This window comes from Lactuca sativa, chromosome 6 (genome assembly GCF_002870075.4).
Source record: "Lactuca sativa cultivar Salinas chromosome 6, Lsat_Salinas_v11, whole genome shotgun sequence".
In the NCBI taxonomy this organism is placed as follows: Eukaryota; Viridiplantae; Streptophyta; class Magnoliopsida; order Asterales; family Asteraceae; genus Lactuca; species Lactuca sativa.
Window position 1 is genome coordinate 32,006,137 of NC_056628.2, and position 9,953 is coordinate 32,016,089.

The following is a 9,953-nucleotide window of genomic DNA, read 5'->3' on the forward strand; positions in this document are numbered from 1 at the left end:
GAGAGAGGCTATGAAAATCAAAAATCACATATAGATTAGGGTTACATAAATCTTGATTATTATAGAAAAATAATCAAATTGATTCCTCTTATAGTTCCTTGGAAAGCAAGCACCAAAAGCTTGAATGTCTCTAATTGTTTGTACCCAAAACTCTAATAACTAAAGGACTTGAGGAGATGGGAGGTTGGAGCAAAATTTCAGCTCTTAAGAGTGTGAAGGAGTAGACGAAATTATGAGACACTAGGGATCCTATTTATAGCTGATAAGGAAGACTTGGATAACCCTAATTTGAATATAATAATAATATCTTGATTTAAGTAATTATGCAACTCCATAATTATCCGATAGGATTAATCTAGAAACCTTAAAAGACCTAGCTAAAACCGGCCATGCTTAGAAGGTTCTAGAAACCCTATTTTACTCAACTATTGAACAATTACAACTTAGCCCCTACACTTCCAATTCTAATTAACCCGAAATTAATTCTAATTAATTTATGATTAATTCTTAATTAATTATTATTATTTCTAATCAATATATTATTCATATAATATATTAATAAATCATTTGTTATAATTTATTAATCATATAACAAATTAGCAAATTAGTCTCTCTCTCTCTCTCTCTCTCTCTCTCTCTCTCTCTCCAAAAGTCATTTTATTAGTTACCGGTTATGAGGCCAACCCAAAAATGACTTTGCTTCTAATTCAAGAATATACTAATTTAGTTATTAGCTTAGACACTTTAATCCAACAAACATTGCAAGACATCATGAAAACAAAGTAAACAAAGAGCTTAGAAGTAATTATGCGTCAATTCTCTTCCAAATCAAGCTCTAAACGAATTCTGGTCTTCAAAGCCTCCTAAGAACCTCTGTGGTCTTCAAGAGTCATCAATTGCTTCCAACATAAGTTAGGATTGAGAGCATATGCGTTCTATCTGTAATTCTCAAAAATTCTTTCCCATGCTGTGACATTCATTAAAAAAGCGTATTCCCTAAGTCAGTCTCTTGTTCGTGCAAAAACTCTTCTCCACGGCGTGGCAGGTAAATATCCATGACGTGGCAACTTCAGATTCCACATATTTTGACTTCGGTTGACTTGATCCAATTTTTCCTACTTCCAATTCCCCATTTTGCTTCCTTTTAATCTCGAGCATGTCTTCGCTGCTACAAAACATAATTTAAACATATTAAGAACATTTTGACCTAAATTAAGCACAAATGTAGTTAAAAATATTAAGATAATATACAAAATATATAAATAAATAAGACAATATTAGTCTTATATACAAATAGATATCTCATATATCCTAATAAAACAGTATAAAATTGTCATGTGCCAATTGCTCAGCCCCTCCCAAGCTTCTTTTCCCGCTAAAAGTTTCTAATGAAATTCCTAAATTGTCCTTGCATTCAAGTAGTCCTGGTTTTGTTCCTGTTTTTCTGCAATTAAAGGTTGTATAATGGTTAATGATTCCTTGTAAATAAGTAAAATATATCAAATCGGCCAAGATAGTAATAAATGGGCGTTCCAAATTTCTATGCGAGCAATCCTCCTTAATTTACAAGATTTCCCAATTCATTAGCAAGAGAGCGGCATACATTATGAAGATAATCTCATGAAAAGGAAACATTTTTCTAATGTTAGCAATTTTATAGTTTACATATTGATGTGTATATCTTTTTTCCATTTTATTAATATAATAACTCATTTTTAATAGGATTTAAATGTCTTTTGTTAAGATGGTGGATATAGATGGACAACGATAATAAGAATGTACTTAATTGGTATAAAAATGTGATGGGGTGCAAACCTTCTTAGTTTTATATTTTGAGGCATGTTTTCAAATCATTTAACCAATTTATGTATTTATTTATAATGGATTTAAATTTTGATGTTATAAAAAAAATTAAATTTTATAAGTTAGTTTATTGTGTATTTGATGAATTGGAGTTGGATTTTCCACAATTCATTTCTACTTTTCTTGTTTTTATATTTGATGTGGTATTTCTTTATCACAAAACAATTTCCATATAACGATAATATATCACATCAAACATAAATTAAATTTGGTAGCTCTTCAAATTCTGTAGCTCTCTTATGGTAATAAACTTAATGAGACTTTAAACTATTTTAAAGCTTCTTTCACTTAATTTGATTTGTTATGTAATCAACTGTTTATTCAAATGTCCTTTTATTTACCCAATATGGGCAACTTACTTATATTTCAATAAATGATAATGGCATTGTACTCTATCTTCTCATATAATAGCAGCATGGAAATTTATGAGAGATCATATACAAAAAGATGGATCCATTATGGAAATACATCATATACCCAAAAGGTTCCATATGTATGACAAATCATTCTTTCCTAAATTACCGATCAAGATATTTGTGAGTTGAGAATGTGCGTCCTTATCAAAATTGATGAGTGATCATTTCATAATATTATAATTTTATGCTTTCTATTATGTATAGTAAAATTTTGGGAGTGTGACTAACAACTGGAGTTAATTAGGAAATTGAATATAAACCTCTCAATAAGATGCATGTTATGAGAATAGATTTCACATAAAAATAGGAATCAAATGATTGTTTGATTAAATGAAAATGACAAATGATAAAGTGTTAGCAATTTGAGAAGCTACCGATCTCCACAAGAAGAAATATCTAACCATAATCTTCTCATACCCAACTTATACCCCCAGGACTCTATTTATTCATGAGTAAATTACTAAAATCGTTCCTATGGTTTGGTCAAAATTGCACGTTTGGTCCCTAACTTTTTTTTTTGCACTCGGATCGTCATTGTGGTTTGATCTTGTTGCGTTTTTCGTCCCTATGGTTTGGTCAAAATTGCACGTTTGGTCCCTAACTTTATGTATGTAAGGGACGAAAAACGCAACAAAATCAAACCACAGGGACGATATGAGTGCAAAAAAAAGTTAGGGACCAAACGTGTAATTTTAACCAAACCATAGGGACGACTTCAGTAATTTACTCTTTATTCAAACAATAACAACTTTTTGTAATTAATTCCCATTTTGCCCCTGATTCCCGGTATGCCTACAATCTCCACGTAGCCTGTTGTGGCCCCTATTTTATTGGCATTGCCTTATTCCTCCTTCAACTGTAATTGAATCGTATTGGTGGGTGAATAACAATGTCTTCAAAATATGGAAAACTATAACAAGGTTGTTCATATTAGAAACATATGGAGTTTTCATCGGTCGATATTGTTGGAAATGATATTGTTCTGGGGAATCAAGAGTAAGTTAATTATGTGTAAGTTTTTATTAGCCAACATTGCTGGAAATGATATTACTTAAACATAGTTTTATGCTTAAAGATTATTTATTACAAACGAATAGTTACAACGCAGAAATGAATCAAAATTTGGTTATTGTTTTTTATTTTCTATGTTTATTAATTATAACTTATAAGACTTATAAAAATGTATAATAGATTAGCCAAAAAAAAGGTTTTGATGTAAAATGTTAAATTTCTTATGTATGGAATCTTAGCACATTTATTATTTATTTATTTATAATAAATATCTATAGTTATCTATTAATTTTGTAATTTATTTTTTCAAATAGGTTCAAAACATTTCACCCGATAAAAAAACATTGATATGTATTATCTCTCAAAAGTTTTTTATGTATAAAATATTTAACTATAATATATTTGCTTAGTAGTTGTTCATAAATTTCAAATCATAACTAAATATTTTTTTTGCTTCTTGTGTAAAATTAGGTAATATTATAATTATATGTTGTTTTAAAATGTTTCGGTTTTTGAAAACCGAATTATAAAAACCGATCCAACCGAATTGTAATTGGATCGGATCGGATCGGATTTGAATTTAGTTTGAACTATTCAGATCCATGTTTTGAAAACCGACATCAATTTGGATTTATTTGATTGGATCGGATCAAACTGATCCATCCAAACGAACACCCTTAATAGATATATTAGTTTATTTATACGCGAGGAAGAAAACAAATGAAACCACTAGCCAAGATATGCGTGAACAATTTACGAGATAATCAAGATTAACTAAAATAACATGGCTCCGCTCTTCGAAAAGAAAATCTACATGAACGTGACTTCCAGAGAAGAAATTCATTGTTTAATGCTAGAATGTGGCATCCAGAGAAGAAATTGATTGTTTGATTCTATATATAGCAATCCATTCTTGACTAGCGATATTCCAAATTTAATATATGATTAAAAAAATAAATGTGATAGTGATTTGCCTTATATATCTTCTTGACACATGACATAATATTAATGTGAAGTTATATTAGAGTCACACATGATAAAAAAAAGATTAAAACTATTTTTTTATTAATATAAGAATTTGAGAGAAGAAGAATGATTAGAAGCTATACAAGCACAAGAAATTTTACATTAACAAATTACGAAAACTCTCCAAGTAAGTTACTACATTCTCAACTTTTTAATAAATTAATTTATCCAGTTAGTATAGAATTAAGTGTTAGACCATTTTTCTACAACCTAGTTCATGCCGGTTTTTACAAATATTTGGGTTGCTACCTTTATACTCATTTTGAAATATTAGATCAACAGATAGCCAAGTGCGTACAAATAGACCATCCGAGGACCTACCAGAGACTGGTTTGCATTACCATTTTCCATAGGGATAATGACTTGAAAGGATAACAAACTTTCGATTTTTTTCACATTTAGTCACTAAACTTTTTTTTGTTATCTATTTGCCATTGAACTATTGAAACTGTTCATAATTATTAATCAATTATTTTAAATAAATAATTTTAAATAAATTATTAATTAAAATATATACCAAAATCTTAAAGTTGGTTATAACTTCAAATTTAATATATGATTAAAAAAATAAATGTTTCTATCAAAAGTTTAAAATCTATTATTTAAAACTTTAATCTCATTAAATGCGATAGTGATTTGCCTTATATATCTTCTTGACACATGACATAATATTAATGTGAAGTTATATTAGAGTCACACATGACAAAAAAAGATTAAAACTATTTTTTTATTAATATAGGAATTTGAGAGAAGAAGAATGATTAGAAGCTATACAAGCACAAGAAATTTTACATTAACAAATTATGAAAACTCTCCAAGTAAGTTACTACATTCTCAACTTTTTAATAAATTAATTTATCCAGTTAGTATAGAATTAAGTGTTAGACCATTTTTCTACAACCTAGTTCATGCCGGTTTTTACAAATATTTGGGTTGCTACCTTTATACTCATTTTGAAATATTAGATCAACAGATAGCCAAGTGCGTACAAATAGACCATCCGAGGACCTACCAGAGACTGGTTTGCATTACCATTTTCCATAGGGATAATGACTTGAAAGGGTAACAAACTTTCGATTTTTTTCACATTTAGTCACTAAACTTTTTTTTGTTATCTATTTGTCATTGAACTATTGAAACTGTTCATATTTTACCCTTATGACCGGTTGTTACCAATCATAAGGGTAAAATGTGAACAGTTTCAATAGTTTAGTGGCAAATAGATAACGAAAAAAAGTTTAGTGACTAAATATGAACAAAATCGAAAGTTTGTTTCCCTCTAAAAAGTTCAATGACTAAATGTGAACAAACTTCCTTTTGTATTATGTTTTAGCAAATTATCTATTTTTGTTAAATTGTAGCAACATTTGTTGATGAAGAAATCTATGAAAAAAAAACCCTGAAAATATATTTAAAAAAACAAAAAACCGAAACCGAACTAAAAAACCAATGGTTTGACATTTTCCAAAATAAAAAATCAAAATTTCCAATCTGATTTTGGTTTTACAAAAAAATGAACCATTCTCACTGATGTGAATTATGACCATTGGTTTGGCATGCAGAATTTGTGACATCTCATGAATACGTAGTTACAACATCGTCTGAACTCGTAATTCATAGTAAGGGGTTAGAGTATCATCGCATGAATATGTAGTTACAACATTGCCTGAACTTGTAATTCGTCACCTACAGGTTATGGGCCTGCTGGTGTTTCCACTGGGTTGTCTAGAATAGTCCGTGGTCGCCATCTATACTCTAGTAGATGACTACATCGCCACATTGCCGGTTAAGGTTATGGTATCTCTTTTCATCCTACATCACCTATTCATCATCATCTATTTACCTAATTATCATCACCTTTCTATCATCACCTATCTCTCATCGTTTTATTTCATCACACACCAACTATTTCATCTACCCATGTTTCATCCCCAACATATTTGTAAATATAAAATAAATATACCGTTTAAATCTTTTAAAACATGTATAAAATCGTTCATCCAGCATAGACAGCAAGTATTCAAATAATATGCACACATAGCACGTAATTTATATAAAATACTTCATATATATGTGTAAGATGAAAGTAACTATATATACCATAAAAATCCCATAAATGATTCCTAACTTCAAACCCCAAGGTTTACTCTACTAAAGCTTCATATTCTCGGCTCTCTGGACCAAGAAGGGTCCAGATCTATAACCCAAACTTGCAAGAGGGGTTTGAGGCATTCAAAACCCCAACGATGAAGTGATTCAAGCCCTAACCCCAAAATGGAATCTACACAATAAGGAAGGAAAGGGGTTCATTTTTGTACCTCAGAATGAAGCTCCTTGCTTGAATAACTCAGAACAATAACCTTCCTTGGTCCCTCTTGCTGGATCTCTTCTCCTTTCTTGAAAAATCACACCAAAAAGCTCAAGATAGCTCTTCCTCTCACTATACACACTCAAGCTCGCTAGGGTTCTCGCTTATGGGAAAGGTAGTCGCAATTGAAGGCCATAAGTGCCTTTAAATATGGTTCGGGCCCAAAGATTTAGGGTTTCTGCCAATAGCGCGGACTCGTCGAGTCGCCTCACCGACTCGTCGAGTCCATTCATTAATCCGAGACATCAGTCGCGACCTTACTCGACGAGTTGAGGCGTCAACTCGTCGAGTCTTTCTTCTTAACTCAAAAGAAAAATACTTAAATTATGATACCTGGAAATCTGGATGTTACATTTTGTTTTTTTTTTTTTTTATTTCATAGATTTCTTCATCAACAAATGTTGCTACAATTAAACAAAAATAAATAATTTGCTAAAACATAATATAATAGAAAGTTTGTTCACATTTAGTCATTGAACTTTTTAGAGGGAAACGAACTTTCGATTTTGTTCACATTTAGTCACTAAACTTTTTTTCGTTATCTATTTGCCACGAAACTATTGAAACTGTTCACATTTTACCCTTATGACCGGTAACAGCCAGTCATAAGGGTAAAATGTGAACAGTTTCAATAGTTCAATGGCAAATATATAACGAAAAAAAGTTTAGTGACTAAATGGGAACAAAGTCGAAAGTTCGTTACCCTTTCAAGTCATTATCCCTTTTCCATATAATATTTTGTTTACTGAAAAGATTTTTGTTACTGGTTTCCTCATAACATTTTTTTCACTGTTTTATTAAAAAGCTTTTTGCTTATTGGTTTGCATTACTATTTTTTATTACAGTTTTCTTTATAACATGTTGTTTACTATAATTCAAAGCATCCTCATTCTATGTGAACTATACTATTCTGCTTAAAACCTTTTTTTATGTTGGATTATAAAATATAAACATAAATATTTATCGTATCAAATAGTTATGAATGTAAAAACCGAAATCCCAACCAAAAAACACTAAAATCTGAACCGAAAACAGAAATCGCAAAGATTGTGAATTGAACTTTTCTACAATGATGATCGGTAAGAAAAAAGACCAGATCGTCTCAAAACTGGTCCAAAATTAGATCAATGAGTCACCATGTGAATTATTCATGAAATGAAACACACCTGACTTTTCAATTGAGTTCATTTAGTATTTTATAGAAGTCGGTTTATATTAATGGTATTTTAGCAACTTGGTTTATGTTAATAGTATTTTAGCATATTACATTTATAACTATATTATGGATTATATGGGTTGTTGTTAGTTAAGACGAGAGGGTGTGAAAGTGTGGAAAAGATGAGGTGAAGCCAATGTGTCATGTCTTTGCCATGGTTAACACATCATTCCTGGTATGTGGTTTGTGCGACATGACAATGATACTCGGCTCTCTCTCTCTCTCTCTAAGATGGTATACCATTCTTGATGCATGATATTCTTGGTGTTAAAATGAGGTAGAGTATGATAAGGGTGAGAACACACCCTCCAACCTAATATCACACTAAATATTTGTGTCCTATGTGCAAACTAGGACCCTCCAACCTATGTGCAAACTAGGACTCCGTTGATAGGTATAGAGTATGGAAGTACCACCTACTCTAAGAGTGCTTTCACACTAGGTCGGAAGGATGTAGCAGTCATGAATTGATTTGTGCTATTTTACAACATTAATTATATATGTTATCACTTATTATGTCATGTTATTTTTTTGGAAATGACAAAAATTTTAATAAAAAAAGACAAGGGTCGAAGCCTTACAAGGAAAAAGACTTGGCAAGCAACCATACAAAAGCAAAAACAAAAGCAGCACAACACCAAAACATCTCCCCCTCCCCCCCCCCCCCCCCCCAACAAAGACAAAGCTACAAGACACTAAACGGGGAATAACACTAATTTGCCTAATTGCAATTTCCAAAACTACCCCTATTTTTAAGTCACCCAACCATAGTAATAATATTTTCCGCAAGTTTGGTAGGGGTTGTTTGAATCTTATTAAAAAGCTTATCATTTCGGCTCTTCCAAATACACCACAAAGCTCCGTACAGGATGACAAGAAAGACCTTTTTTTGGGGCAATTCCTCCATTTAGCAGCAAAATTCAAGACTTCAGGGACCGAATAGAAGGAGGTGATGGGGCCATCGCACCACATAAAAATCCACTTGAATACCTCCTTAGCGACAAGTAATAAATAAGTGGTCTGTCTCATCCACACCATTATTACAGAAGTGACATCTAGTAGAAGCCACACCTACTCCCCTCCTTGAAAGAGCCATGGAAGAAGGGATACAATCCAAAATAACCCTCCAAACAAAGAAAATGATTTTTATGGGGACCAAATACAACCAAATGGTTGGGCTATTGGTCCTAACGATGACTTTGGAATCGATAAGTTTATCGATAACATGAACATAAAATTGCATGTCACTAGAAAGCTTGGATTTCCAAGAGTCAGGCTTCAAGGACAAGGTAAGCCCATCGTGGAGCCCACTGATTTGGACCAGCTGCGCCAACTCCATGGGAAGACTGGGTTTTTTCCTCCAAGGCCACGAAAAACCATGAGAAGTAAATCTATCTACCAAAAAAACAAGCTTTACGTTTATCCAAAACATATAAATTAGGAAACCAAGAGGCCAAACTTCCATCATCAGTCCAATTATCTAGCCAAAAAAGGGTATTACACCCCGACTTGATTTCCGTAGAGACAAAATGATAAAAGTTGAGGCACAAATCTCCCAAAAAACTCAATAAAGTCATCATATTATTCCAAACTCTAGGGATAGATCACTTGGACACATTATAAATAGGTTTTTGTGAAAGGTTATGAATCCCACATATAGCTTGCTACCATATAGAAGAATTCTCCAATTTTAACCTCCATATCCATTTGCAAAGTAAAGCAATATTGAGGCATTTAAGAGAGCCAACACCTAGACCACCCAACTCTTTATCCGCAAGAACATGCTTCCAAGTGACCCAACTATTTTGTTTTTCTCATCCGTCACACCTCGAAGGAATCTTCTACGAATCTTCTCCAACAACTCAATATTGGAATTAGGGGCCTTAAAGATCGAAAAATAAAACAGAGGCATGCTGTCAAGAACCGACTTAACCAAAGTCAATTTGCCTCCAAAAGAGAGGGTCTTAGATTTCCAAATCGAAAGCTTACCTTGCACCTTATCAATAACTGGTTTCCAATTTCTCTTGAGGTTCATGTTAGCCCCAACGGGAAC